Here is a 15,454-nt window from a genome sequence, read left to right on the forward strand (position 1 = left end):
CTCCAAAGAATATTTCCTTGTCCGACTCGACATTCTGCAGCATCCACTTGAAGACATACTCCTGCAACCGAACTTTGTTCAACATTGAGCTCCAGAACATATCAAGATCGACAGGGAGTTTCTGATTGTCAGACCCAATGGTGATTGTGATTTGTTCTGAGGAACTTCGCTGTGCCCGTTCCATTTGCTTGATTGATGATTTTTGATAAACATCAAAAATAATGTCTATTCTTGTGGACACGGAGCCTGTAGCAAGAATCCTGTTGGAAAGACTCTCAGCCAATTCCCCGAATGTGTGAAGGCCCATCTTTTTCATCGGTAGTTTACGCACAAGTGCCATGAAGTCCACTATTGTCATCTGAGCGTCACTCTTTACATTCCTCGTCTCCTGTGGAAGGCGACTGACAAGTTCCCTGGCTAAGGAGGCTTTATCGGGCTTCTTCAATTTGATGCCATCTTTACATTCAGTGGTGAGGAACTGGGATGTGCTGGTCAATTCATACTTCAGGAGTTCTAGCATGCTGTACCCTCTTTCTCTAGCATAGTCAATGTACCTAACCGTTTCCGCTGCATCCTTTTTCGCCATCGATTTCTTCGCTGTGAACGGAGTAGAAGTACGTTTCACGAAAACAGTCTTGCGGTTGGTAGGGATTGTATCATGTAGGTGCTTCTCCTTATCCTGAAATCTGGTCTCAACAAACTCTTCATAACTCTTCTCACCAATTTCCAGGCATTCAAGTAATCCGTCGACAACCTCCTGGGGAATGTCAGCTCCAGTAGAGATGTTCTGAAGTCTGATTCCAGCGTCGAACGGATTGTTGATGGATTTTATGTAATCCAGAAGGGCCTTTGCACGAACATGGCCAATCTTCGTAGAACTTGGATTGAACTCATGGTGTAGGCTCAGCTCACTGTCATCTTTGTCTCCCAAGTTGCACCATTCCAGCAGCTGTGCCACATGAAGATCTTTCTCATGCTTTAGGAGATTCCATAAGGCTACTGCTTCTTTCTGTCTGGTCATCCCAATGATACCTCCAGCAACCTTGGCGGGTTTATTGTAACACTTCTCGAGTGCCATGTCAAATCCTACTGCACTGCCTTGTCGGGTAGTGTGGTACATCACCCATCCACCATCTGTAAAGCATCTGTAGATACCCGGGAACTTCCTTTGTAGGTCCAGGCAATCTTCAAGGAACAGCGTACCCCATCTGCTATAGTTTGTCCGGCCAAACCCGAAGAACAAAGGCATGCACCTCCGCACAGCTGAAACGAAAAGATGCCAATCGCCTTGCCGAATAGAGTGTGTAAGATCTCTCAGGATAGGATACAGCTCATCCAGAAACAAGCTCCAGTACCTCACATTCTCATTACAGGCCGTTTCTTTCCATTCGGTGAAATACTTCTTCAAGTCTGCATGTAAGATCTTGCTTTCTTCCCAAATCTCTCTGAACTCTGTATGGTCACTATCTAAAGCCTGCTGCATCTTAGTTTCCATGGTCTCTATTTGCTGGTCTAATTCACAACTAGTACTGTCCTGGTCAGGTTGAAACTTCTCAAACATAAGAACTGTCATCACCTCTGATACAAGACTCATTCCCTCCTTGCCTTTGCAATAGTGACCTCCAGTCATGACACTATTCTCTACAACGAGCTTGCCAAAGGCTTCAGTCTCAATCAAAGCCAGATCAATACCGATACAGCCTAAAAACTTCCCAAGGCAAGCGATGACAATCTTCTCCATGTGAAAAGGTCCCATTCCAAGGAATATGTTACCAAACTGATCTGGCTTCAACAGCTGGATTGCAGGCTCAACGACAAAACACCCATGACCGGAATTTCTAGCCATGTCTAGACTCTAGTCTAGACTCTAGACTAAATTCTAGTCTAGACTCTAGTCTAGACTCTAGTCTTGACTCTAGTCTAGACTCTAGTCTAGTCTAGACTCTTCAGGAATCAAGTAATTGAACAATAGGAACAGGAACAGGAACAATTACGAATAATATTGTAGTTCGTAACATGTTGAAATCGGTTTTTGGCAATTATCTTAAAAACCATTGACTTTTGGATATGAAAATGTATTACTGACCCCCCATAATGTGGCCATTGCGCAAATTTTGAGTGGTCGGGCAACCTCCTAGGTCCAACGGTTCTGTAGATACAGTCACGGCAAAAAAGGGGGCGTGGCCCAAAAAGGGGTGTGGCCATTTCAGCTATTTCGCCGTCAGTGGCAAATGTGTTACCAACCAAATATTGTTCCTGGACCTTCAATTAGTGGATTCCTGAAGAGTTTAGGTCTGTACAATAAAGTGCATACTCAACCACCATGAGCTACTCTAGTATGCACGTTTACCCCCAAAAGAAAGGAAGAATTTGAGTGGCAAATGATTGGTTAGGCAAGGATAATATTGTCACTGTAAAAAGCACAGACTTCTGATCTCCATCAGGTATTCACGAGCATTTTGGACCGAATACCTGAGTAAGCACGTTGAAACATTATTTGTGAAATATCAACATCAAAATTAATAGCAAGCGGTATCCTGAAATAACAGACTTGCGCATTACTGGTGACCGCATCGGTTAAGGAGCATCACATTTTATATAATCCACTTAAAACATCCCAATTAAAATCCTGATAAAAGTCGACACAACTTCATTAAACTAATGAATATCACTTTCTTTCGTCAGGCCATGGTGCAACATTCAATGACCGACTATGAAATAGTGATACATTACAACATTTTCATGTGAATCAGGGAAAGCAATAAGAAATTTTTTCCGACAATTTCCAGCATCGTCCTGTTAACCTGCCTCTGCTTCTTCCCTAAATACAAGGTATACGTACATAGCATGAAGCTTTGTACCAACTGCATGGAGAGTACAGCAACAAGGAGCAGGGTGCCCGAATCACATGGATCCAGCAATAACAATATGCCAGAATTCCTTCCTGGAGAGCATCACGGAATCCTTGGCTGGGTGACAGACTGCCAGAAGGCATTTATTTCTGGAGCTGCTCATCATCAAATTTCACTCATCGGAGGCAGAATCCAAGGAAAACGTTGTAAATTCAACTCTGTTCTCGGAAAAAACAACCCCCGTCTTTTTCTCCATCGGGTTGATAAACACATGCGTTACAGACTTGCATGGGCCACCCATGGGCTGAATGGCTCTGATGATCTACCTCTCTGATCTGAGCGGTTAGAAGGATGTTTTGAGCCTGTAAATCAAACTGCTGTCTGACGCTGCACTGGAAATTCCGTGCGACTGTTTTATTTTTAATTTTCAATATTGCTGATACTGTGACAGCAACGATCTATCCAGGCTTGAAATGCTTAGCCATAAAACACTCACTGATTATCCTTGTGAATACGTGATCCCTGTGTTGGGGGTATATGAAAGATAGGATAGGCAGATAAATGCAATACCTTGGGCCTACAGCAAGTATGAAGATAGCCAAAAGACAAACAAGCAGTTTTGGTGCAAAATAAACAATGACATTGCAATGCAATTTGTAGAAAAAAAAAAGTAATTATATATCCCACGATGAAGAATTTTTTTAGTACATCATAATCAATGATTCAGTGTTCAGTGGTTTTTAAGGCTTTTGTGTTAAAAACAAATACAGCGGCCGAACCAAGTGACTGATGGCGTCATCATTATTCTTTTCTCCACCAATTTATCCCTAGATGATGCTCAAGAAATTTCAACTTGATTGATGAAGTTTTCTACTTGTCGAATTATGACGTCATAATGGAGGCACCTATGACATCATCATTAACATATTTTATTCCACATAGAGTTCTTTACAATGAGCCATGTCTCAATTTTTTCTATGCGGCACTTTTGGAGTAATAGAGGTGCAAAGTTTTTCGGTTTTTCCAAGATGGCGCCTATACCAAGTGACCTATGACGTCAGAATTTTGATTTAAAAAATTTACAAGTGGAGTTGCACCTATTGTGGAAATTTCCTGTCAATTGGACCAAAGGTTGCCGAGAAAATCATATTTATTCTGTGCGGACAAACAGACAAACACACAAACAAACAGACAATCGGACCCAAATGCAATACCCTCTCCTCCTGTGAAGGTAAATATGATGAAGTATTGTTTGGGCTGAGAGGATGGCTGAGAGGTACACACACTGGTGTCTCAGCTGTCTAGCTTGGGTTTGAATCCCAACCCCACTGTAAACTGTCATCCACGTGTCTCACAGGCAGGGCGATTCATCAATGTATGTGCCATCCCTCAGCATTAGCTGGTGCATGTTAAAGATCCCATGGTGTCCTTTGCAAAGAGTAGGTGAACTATCACCAGCACCAGCAATATGGACAGATTCCAAATTCCTGCACTAACGACTGCTCGGAGAGGGATGGCAAACTGCCCAGCATGACCCCAGGCCTGGAAACTGCTTTGTCAGAACCAACGCTCTGTGACACAGAGTATGGTACATCGGATCGGAAGTCGTGTTCAAAGAGCCACGTTTTCAGGCAATCCTTAGTTTCGGTGATTTTGCCCATCAGCATTTGATCTCCAGTTTCAAGATGGAAGGAGAAGCAGGTTTGGCCTAATAGAATATCTTTAAGGCTGAAGACAAGTCAGAACAGTTCTTAATGGCTTGTGCAGCTGGTCTGCGTAAAACATTTCCAAGTACACACATCCCATGTGTACATCCCTTCTCGAACTATGCTTTTGTGGAATGTAATTTAATTTCAATGCATCTGCACTCTGCAGTCTAAAAATGTAAGGGGAGTTGTGGGAGAAAGGGTGATGACATGAGCCAGAATCCAAGCATAAGGAATAAACAGCAATACAGCGCAAGCAACACAAAGCAATGGCTAATGAGAAAATCAGATTTGAGAGTTACCTAATGCATAAAGAAAGAACAAGAAAAAGAGCAATCGGAGATTGCAAACCCTCGCCAGGATGTATTTTCAGTGGTTTTTAAGGCTTTTGTGTTAAAACAAATATGGCGGCCGAACCATGTGACCGATGACGTCATCTTTTTTTTTTCAAAACTAATTTATTCCTAGATTATGCTCAAGAAATTTCATCTTGATTGGATGAAGTTTTGTACTTATCGAATTATGACGTCATAATGGAGGCACCTATGACATCATCATTAACATATTTTATTCCCCATGGAAAGTTCTTTACAATGTAACTTGTCTCAATTTTTTCTATTCAGTGCTTTCCGAGATATAGAGGTGCAAAGTTTTTCGATTTTCCAAGATGATGGCCGAACCAGATGACCTATGACATCATAATTATCATTAAAAATTATACAGGTGGAGTTGCACCTATGGTGAAAATTTCCTGTCAATCGGACCAACGGTTGCAGAGAAAATCATTTATTCTGTGCGGACAAACAGACAAACAAAGAAATGAAAAATCGGTCAGAGACCGAGGACTTGCCAGAATGTACTCTTTTTTTATCGGCCATTTTGGATCAAGTTTTTCGGTTTTTGCAAGATGGCAGCCGAACCATATGACCGATGACGTCATCATTATTTGTTTTCTAAACTAATTTATTCCTAGATTATGCTCAATAAATTTCATCTTGATCGGATGAAGTTTTGTACTTGTCGAATTATGACGTCATAATGGAGGCACCTATGACATCATCATTAACATATTTTATTCCCCATGGAGAGTTCTTTACAATGAGCCATGTCTCAATTTTTTCTAGTCAGCACTTTCGGAGATATAGAGGTGCAAAGTTTTCCAAAATCGCGGCCGAACCACATGACCGATGACGTCATCATTATTTTTTTCTCCATCAGTTTATGCCGACATGGCACTCAATAAATTGCATCTTGGTTGGTTGAAGTTTTGTACTTGTTGAATTATCGAATTATTATGTCATAATGGAGGCCTTGGGCCTAGAGAGTTAAAAATTGGGCACAGTCTATTCCAGGGCAAGACAAATATGTGTGTAAAGTATGGCGATGCTATGTGCAACGATGTAGACGTAGTACTGCGCACAAACAGACAAACAGACACACAAACAGACAGACAAACCAACCAACCAACATACTTGCCGGAATCTTTTCCGGCAAGTAACAATCAAACAGACTAGAAATCGGTCAGGGACCGAGGACTTGCGGCAATGTACTTTTTTTCAGGGGTGTTGGTTGGAAGGGAATCGGATAATGTTTGACAGAGTTATTAGTAAAAAAAACAATTTTTGACCTTGAGATTGACCTTTCAAGGTCACTCAAGGTCAAAGGTCATGGTGCCAAATGAAATGTCGTATGTGACTTCCTATATGTCAGTAACAGTAAGTGTATGCATATCTCTTGTACCTTTTAGAGTTATAGTGGTTTGAAATATATTTTAAATGAAAACTCGACCCCCCTGATTTCACGTTTTGGGTGACCTTGAGCTTGACCTTGGGCCGAGAGAGTTAAAAATTGGGGACAGTCTATTCCACGGCAAGGCAAATATGTGTGTAAAGTATGGCGATGCTATGTGCAAAGATGTAGACGTAGTACTGCGCACAGACAGACAGAAAGACAGACAGATGAAAAATCGGTCAGAGACCGAGGACTTGCCGGAATATACTTTTTTTATCGGCCATTTTGGATCAAGTTTTTCGGATTTTCCAAGATGGCGGCCAAACCACGTGACCGATGACATCATCATTATTTGTTTTCTAAACTAATTTATTGCTCGATTATGCTCAACAAATTTCATCTTGATCGGATGAAGTTTTGTACTTGTTGAATGATGACGTCATAATGAGGGCACCTATGACATCATCATTAACATATTTTATTCCCCATGGAGAGTTCTTTACAATGAGCCATGTCTCAATTTTTTCTATTCAGCACTTTCGGAGATATAGAGGTGCAAAGTTTTTTGGGTTTTTCGGTTTTTCCAAGATGGCGGCCGAACCACGTGGCCGATGACGTTATAATTATTTCTTTTCTCCACCCGTTTATGCCAACATGGCGCTCAAGAAATTGCATCTTGATTGGATGAAGTTTTGTACTTGTCGAATTATGACATCATAATGGAGGCCTTGTGCCTAGAGAGTTAAAAATTGGGCAGAGTCTATTCCAGGGCAACTAGATTATGTTCAAGAAATTTCATCTTGATCGGATGAAGTTTTGTACTTGTCGAATTATGACTTCATAATGGAGGCACCTATGACATCATCATTAACATATTTTATTCCCCATGGAGAGTTCTTTACAATGAGCCATGTCTCACTTTTTTCTATTCAGCACTTTTGAAGATAGAGGTGCAAAGTTTTTTGGTTTTTCCAAGATGGCGGCCGAACCACGACACCGATGTCATCATTATTTTTTTTCCTCCACCAGTTTATGCAGACATGGCGCTGAAGAAATTGCATCTGATTGGATGAAGTTTTGTACTTGTCGAATTATCGAATTATGACGTCATAATGGAGGCCTTGGGCCAAGAGAGTTAAAATTTTGGCACAGTCTATTTCAGGGCAAGACAAATATGTCTGTAAAGTATGGCGATGCTATGTGCAACGATGTAGACGTAGTACTGCGCACAAACAGACAGACAAACGGACAAGACAAACCAACCAACCAACCATCCTTGCCGGAATCAACATATTTTATTCCCCATGGAGAGTTCTTTACAATGAGCCATGTCTCACTTTTTTCTATTCAGCGCTTTTGAAGATAGAGGTGCAAAGTTTTTTGGTTTTTCCAAGATGGCGGCCGAACGACGTGACCTATGACGTCATAATTATCATTTAAAAATTATGCAGGTGGAGTTGCACCAATGGTTAAAATTTCCTGTCAATCGGACCAACGGTTGCAGAGGAAATCATATTTATTCTGTGCGGACAAACAGACAGACAAACAAACAGACAGACAAAAAGGCAAACAAATGGACTCAAATGCAATACCCTCTGCTCAGGCGAGGGTAAAAAAATGAAGAGAAAACAAACCCGATTCAAGATGAAAATTTTACAGGCCACACCGATGCAGGATGTGTGAAGAGAACAGATGTCGTTTGGATCGTGGATACATTTTGTGTGAGATATGGGAGCACATAGGCACATAATTGGCAAACGTCTTTTATTACATACCCCAAGGAATCGTCCATCCGCAGTGTGATATGCTCATGTTGTTGAAAGACCATAAATGTAGACTTATGTGTACAAAAATGATTGCATGTGAAAATTTTGACAGCCATTCATGAAGCGAGCAAGGCGTTTGTGCGAACGTGCTTTTTATAGCAATTTGGTCCAAAGACCGACAGCGAAAAAAACGGCCACGTTCAACTCCGAGCAAGCGGCGAGCATGATAATTAAACTGCTTTGCTTCTGCTAATCGATAAAAGCAGAGTGGATGGAGATGGCCAGCGCTTCCATGATCCCAGTATCTTAGGTACAATTCCACGGGGTTTGCAGAACTTCAAATTTCAGAGGTCGGTGCCAATTTATATTTAGAGCAAAAAGCCCCGACTGGTAGCAGACAACATTTACAGACTTGTGTAAAAAAAGGAAAGGCGGACAGACAGTTTTTTTTTTTAAGTTGTTTTAACTGCTTGATTGGTTTGTAGATGAAGGGTTTAAAAATAAAAAAAATGGGAGGGTGATTTAAAAAAGAATTCGCAGAATAAACCCAAAGCATCAAAGTCACACAGAGGTGTGTCCCAAAGGCAGCTAAATGCGCACTCGTATCTGCAGAGAGAGAGACAGCTCTTATGTTAGAGGAGGGGACAGGAGTACAAGGCACGGCATTATGGCTCCAAAAGTGTTCTGCAATTGAACCACTCGAGCTTCAAACCTGCCAATCTCAAATTTCCAGCGTTTATGGAAACTGGAGCCTTCGGGCCGTGAGTGACTCTCCTCTGACATTCCCTCTTCCATGCCCCCGAGAGGGGTTGTGGTCCTCTAAAGATCATTTCTTACTCATGGGCTGCTTTCCCTCATCTCGCATTAGTGGAGAGCTGCGGGCTGATCGGTTCATTTAACAAGTGAAGGACAGCACACTCGATGTCTCTCGTACAAGAAGAACAACAACAGCAGCAACAAAAGGTATGATGAAGAACAAACTACATGAACTCCTTTTGTTTGTTTCCTTCTTTTTTAGTACCGAAATCAATAAAAAGCAGTGTAGAAATGTTTGGGATTCTAATATACTCCCCAAGCAATGAACCCCCATTAAAACCAAACGATGTACAACTGAAACGTTAGCTTCTCGTGTGAAAAAAATTAGTGTTCCAGGCCAAATGGTCATTTTCCATCGCTGTCATGCTGCGCCAATATCCGAGCGAGCATACGTTCAAGGCAAACAAGGGTGCTTTAGAAATGCCTCAAAACAAAGAGAATCCGGTAATAATACAGCTGTGAAATAGAAGTATGGTGCCGGTGGGTACCGTTTCACGATTGCATATTTTGCCAAACGAACCAAGGATTTCGGCAATATACATATTAGATATGCAAAAACAACTGACGCTTGTAATCCTTACATGTTCCTTTTCTCATTGTTCTCAAATGCCAAACTACTTCCACCTGCAGCACCCCCCGCCCCCAATCATCCTCTCCTCCACTCCAAGTCACTTAATACCCACCCCCCTCCTGCTCTTTCTTTTCTCAATTTAAATCCAGATAATCCTCTTGTACATACTCCATTTCAGCATATTTACCCATGAATGCAACACTTGCAATGTCACTGTGCCCCACCCCTCCCCCTTTCCCCCTGTCCACACACCCTTTGCAAAATGTTTATTGCAATGTTGACAAACCTGAGTACATTATCCTACGAGTTCCATTCATTCACAGCCTTTAGTTCACCACAGTCCACAATCGGTCTTCCTGTCAGAATGCTATTCTATCAAATGCATATTTGACCAGGATTCAATCATTAATCGAGTCTACTTGTTGCATCATTACTCAGTCATAGATATACAGTCACGTGAAAAAGTAAGTACACCCCATGTAAAGTTTTGACTTTTTCAACATATTTCAACACACAGCTATTTGATCTTCATTTCAACAATATTGACAGATAATGGTGATATAATATAACAAATATCATGAAACATTTACATTTTGTAGTCCATTGTATAATTTAAATAAATATAAATGCAAATTTCGCATGTGGAAAAAGTAAGTACACCCCTACATTTATCACTACTTCAAATACCTAAAATTAGTATCAGGTGCACCAGCTCAGGTGCAAATGATTAGAACATCGTGAGACAGGAGGAACCTGTCTCATTTAAGCCTCAGACATTTAGTTTGGTTTGCTCTTTGTTGTTGAAGTGTGCGGCGTCACCATGCCTAGATCAAAAGAGCTCTCTGAGGCCTTCAGAAAGAATGTTATAGATGCCTACGAGTCTGGGAAGGGATTTAAAAAGATCTCCAAACAATTTGAAATCAATCATTCGACTGTCCAGAAGATCATCTACAAGTGGAGAAGATTCCAAACAACTGCCAACTTGTTCAGGCCAGGCCGCCCCAGCAAGTTCAGCCCGATAGCAGACCGCAAGATGCTGAAAGAAGTCTCGAAGAACCCCAGAATGTCATCACGGGACCGACAGGTAGCTCTTGCTACTGTTGATGTCAAAGTGCACGAGTCTACTATTAGAAAGAGGCTGCACAAGTTTGATCGACATGGGAGGTGTGCCAGGAGGAAACCTTTGCTGTCCAGAAAGAACATCAGGGCAAGACTAAAGTTTGCCAATGAACACCTAGGCAAAGACCAGCACTTCTGGAGCAATGTGCTCTGGACAGATGAGTCAAAGGTAGAGCTATTTGGCCTCAGAACCAGAAGACATGTTTGGCGAAAACCAAAGACAGCATTTGACCACAAGAACCTGATACCAACTGTAAAGCATGGTGGTGGAAATATTATGGTTTGGGGCAGCTTTGCTGCATCAGGGCCTGGGCAGCTCACCATCATAGAATCCACGATGAATTATTCATTGTACCAGAGGGTGCTTGAGGATAATGTGAGGCCATCTGTCAGAAAGTTGAAGCTCAACCGAAGGTGGACCTTGCAACATGACAATGACCCTAAACATACCAGTAAATCCACCAAGGAATGGCTGAAAAGAAAGAAATGGAGGGTTCTGGAATGGCCAAGTCAAAGCCCGGATCTAAATCCCATCGAGATGATGTGGGGGGATTGGAAACGAGCTGTGCATGCAAGAAACCCCTCAAACATCGCACAGCTGAAAGAATTCTGCATGTAGGAGTGGGCAAAAATTTCTCCCAGTCGATGTCAGACACTGGTAGACAGTTATAAGAAATGCCTACTTGAGGTTGTTTCTGCCAAAGGGGGCAATACCACCTATTGGAGCCAAGGGTGTAGTTACTTTTTCCACATGTGAAATTTGCATTTATGTTTATTTAAATTATACAATGGACTACAAAATGTAAATGTTTCATGATATTTGTTGTATTATATCACCTTTATCTATCAATATTGTTGAAATGAAGATCAAAATAGCTGTATGTTGAAATATGTTGAAAAAGTCAAAACTTTACATGGGGTGTACTTACTTTTTCACGTGACTGTATGCCATCAATGTCGTGTCCCTGCAGACGAGGAAAGACATTTGACACAGGGTCAGCGACCTGGCACACAATCGCCTACCTTTTTCAAAAGACACAACAAACTACCAGAAAATGCCAGCAGAGAGGGCAGCCAGCTAAATGACTTTCAAAGGACAGTGTACTTATTGATGCAATGCCCTGCTGGCGAAACCACAAGACTGATGCCTTTACAATCATCCCAAAAAACCCATATATGACATCCATTGGTTCCTCCATGATTGCCCATGAGTGTGGAAAGAAAAGTGATGTCATAAAAAGATGATGTCACTGGTACTGAAAGATTAAAGATGTTTTCGTTTAGATCTGAAAGATGTTTAGAGTGCTGTGGGAAGCGACATCTCTTGCGTTTCTTACCCAACTATTAGCGGCTGTGTTTGTGTGAAAGTCAAGTCTGGTGTTGCCTCCACAAGCCATAGAGCCTGTGCAGTGTGCATTCTTCACATGTCATCGTTAAATAAGACAACTTTGTTCCAATGCCATTGTTGAAAAAAAGCTAGAGGACACTTTTAACTGCAGAGTGTTAAATGTCACCCGTGTCACCCGTGGGGTATATAGATTACATGAGATCTGAAAGTGAACAGTCTATATTAAAGTAGATGAGCATGTGGACTCACACACTCACTGACACAGACCGATTATAACAGTGTCTGCGCTTTGGGTAAGCCTAGCCATAAAACAGGGAGACAAAAGCAGGGTTAAAATGTAAAATTTCTCAGTCGTATTTCCCTTTGTGCAATTTTTTATTAATCGGTTTGCGAAACCAAACAACTCGGTGAAATTTTGTAAACCACACAAATTCTGTGATAGAGAATTTTGAATTGGTGCTAAATTTTGAATTTTGGAATTTTGGGGATTATGGAATTTTGGAATTTTGAATTTAGTCGAAAAACTCCTTTATTCGAATTGAAATTTTGAATTGGTGAGTCCAATGGGATTTCAAAAGTGACAATTTTCTCCAGCATTGGACTGTGTGATGACTAGTTCATTTATGGTATGTGTGTATGGTATTTATCATACCATTTATGGTATGGTGAACAACTGCACACCCAGACACCAACATGAACATCACTTCATCTGAACACACGCGTTGTTCTTTTCCTGCATGACGCAAGACACGCTGGAGTGATAAAAACATTGTACATGAATTATTAAAGTGTGATATTTGATAAAAGCAGCACTACCTGAAAACGCTTATATTTCTCAACGTTATCGCTAACATTTAACCTTATGTATTGATTGTTCATCAGAATCTTTTTGATACCTTGATACGAAAAGCCCTTTCAAAACTGTTATTATGACACTTTCAAGCCACAGCCTGGGCATAAACATATATAGATTTATTTTGTAATTATTGTGTACATTATGAGAGTTAGAAGTCATTAAATAAACCTAGGGGCACTCGTGCAGCCTTTATCAAACGATTTTGAATAGTTTGAAAAACAAAAAACGATTTTAAGGACAATGACGGAACAAATAATTTTTAGTGTGGAAACAATCTTTTAGATGTTTAGTGGTCATATAATTAAGATTTGTTTTTCTTTAATGTGATATAATGTGGAAAGCATTTCCATTTATCTAGTCTGTCTTTTACATCCGGCAAGAGGAGGTATGTGTTTACGTATGTGTCGCACGGGATAGCTTTGAGATGTCTGGCCTGAGTTTGACTCTCGGCCCTGGGTAAACCGTCAGATTAGCACTTCGCACGGAGGGTATTGCATCACATGGTGCGCCATCCCTCGTATGAACGCTAAGCTGGGTGTCCCGTCTACGAGAATTAGTTGGTCGACATTAAAGATCCATTGGTGTATTTCGATAAAAAGTAATAAGCGAAATATCGTTGGCACCCTGGCTAAATTCCAAAATTGTGAAACCTTCAGTCGAATGTCAGGCCTGGCCAGCTGTTTCATGTAAGAGCTGGGCCAATGACTTTCCCCAACAGACCCCACAAGAAGGTGGGAATAATTTTAGGGCTGTTAAAGTAATAATAATATAGGTGGTGATGAGGAGGATGAGGATGAGGATGAGGATGAGGATGAGGATGAGGATGAGGATGAGGATGAGGATGAGGATGAGGATGAGGATGAGGAGGAGGAGGAGGAGGAGGAGGAGTAGTAGTAGTAGTAGTAGTAGTAGTAGTAGTAGTAGTAGTAGTAGTAGTAGTAGTAGTAGTAGTAGTAGTAGTAGTAGTAGTAGTAGTAGTAGTAGTAGTAGTAGTAGTAGTAGTAGTAGTAGTAGTAGTAGTAGTAGTAGTAGTAGTAGTAGTAGTAGTAGTAGTAGTAGTAGTAGTAGTAGTAGTAGTAGTAGTAGTAGTAGTAGTAGTAGTAGTAGTAGTAGTAGTAGTAGTAGTAGTAGTAGTAGTAGTAGTAGTAGTAGTAGTAGTAGTAGTAGTAATATATATGTAACCAAATAAACAAGTAAGTAAATAAGATAAACAAACATACAATTTATATGTAATATCCCAATATAGAACTAGAACGGCACTCAGTAGAGCACATACCTCCGCCTGGTTTGCCATATCACTAAATGGTGAAGAATCACTTAAAGAATTCAATAATTCTCATATCCGAATCCATATTCAGATCTTCACCAAAATCGAATCGATTCCTCCTTGTCAAACACACAACCTGTCCAACAAGTTTCGTCCAAATCCGTGCACAACTTTTTGAGATATCCTCCTATGTATCCGTTTTTGGCCCTATCTCCCAATAGTGAAGAATCACTTAAAAGATCCGAATCCGGATCTTCACAAAAATCTAATAATTTCGTCAATGTCACATACGCTATATCTATGCCAAATTTCGTCCAAATCCGTCCACAATTTTTAGCCGCGTCGCAGACGCAGCTCATAGAGTGCCCTCTGCTGTTGTTGTTGTTGTTCTTCTTGTTCTTCTTGTTCTTGTTAGCCGCGTCGCAGATGCTGCTCATAGAGTGCCCTCTGCTGTTGTTGTTGTTCTTCTTCTTGTTCTTCTTGTTCTTGCAGAGAAGACAAAACCTCAAAGCTCCACCCATTCTGGGAACCATGGCTCCACCCATTCTGGGAGAGCCTTCATATAAACAAATATCCACCATTTTATTAACTCGCATAGCTTTGAGGCCTGTTTTGTAGGCCTGTGGTGTCTTCCTCTCTCACACAGTTTTATTTCAAATCAAATTCGATATATCATTTCATTTTTCACAGTCGCTAACATAGTTTTAGACTCGGTTGAAAAAAAACGGGAAGAAAATCCGATGAAAGTTGCCCTTTATAGAACGAAATGAATTCTCAAAGGCCTGTAACTTCAAGTCCATTGAGATTTTTTTTTTTTTAATCGCGGCATGGTCAGTCATACACGAAATAAGAGACGGGAAAATGCCGAGATATATATATTTTGTTTAAATCGCGGCATGGTCAGTCATACACCGCCCGAAATAACAGACGGGAAAATGCCGAGATATATTAAAAATTCGTCCATTTGATGACAACCGTCACGATGAAATATTTAATTTATATGTCGTCACAATAATGTGGAGAGAGGAGCGTAGCTTCATTCACGTGTCGCCACACACGGGAAATTGCCGAGATATATTTTTTTTAAATCGCGGCATGGTCAATCATACACCGCCTGAAATAACAGACGGGAAAATGCCGAGATATATTAAAAATTCGTCGCCACACATGGGAAATTGCCGAGATATATTTTCACTTTGCACAAAAATAACATCAAGTAATCGAATCAATAGGAATGTCCTGTGCCTATAACATCGACGTTATAGGCACAGCTGCATCTCGGCATTGTGTAACATCGACGCGGCTTTTGTTTTAATTTAAACTTTTTGTACTTGTTTACATATCTTGTTCACAAATGGACAGACAGACAGACAGACAGACAGACAAACGGACAGACAGACAGACAGGGGTGAAAACATAACC

General features: G+C 40.9%; 1 protein-coding gene and 1 long non-coding RNA gene across 3 annotated transcripts in view; one reads left to right on the forward strand and one right to left on the reverse strand.

Moving 5' to 3' along the window:
* Positions 1–15,454, reverse strand: part of LOC137425448 (bifunctional heparan sulfate N-deacetylase/N-sulfotransferase 1) — a 276,161-nt gene that overhangs the window by 193,825 nt on the left and 66,882 nt on the right. The gene's annotated exons all lie outside the window — the stretch shown is intronic.
* Positions 8,579–15,454, forward strand: part of LOC137425450 (uncharacterized) — a 33,930-nt gene continuing 27,054 nt past the window's right edge. The window contains exon 1 of the long non-coding RNA XR_010984124.2: positions 8,579–9,018. This is a non-coding gene — a long non-coding RNA (uncharacterized LOC137425450). The remainder of the gene's footprint in view (positions 9,019–15,454) is intronic.

Source organism: Myxine glutinosa, chromosome 4 (genome assembly GCF_964187855.1).
Source record: "Myxine glutinosa chromosome 4, kmMyxGlut1.1, whole genome shotgun sequence".
NCBI classification, from domain to species: Eukaryota; Metazoa; Chordata; class Myxini; order Myxiniformes; family Myxinidae; genus Myxine; species Myxine glutinosa.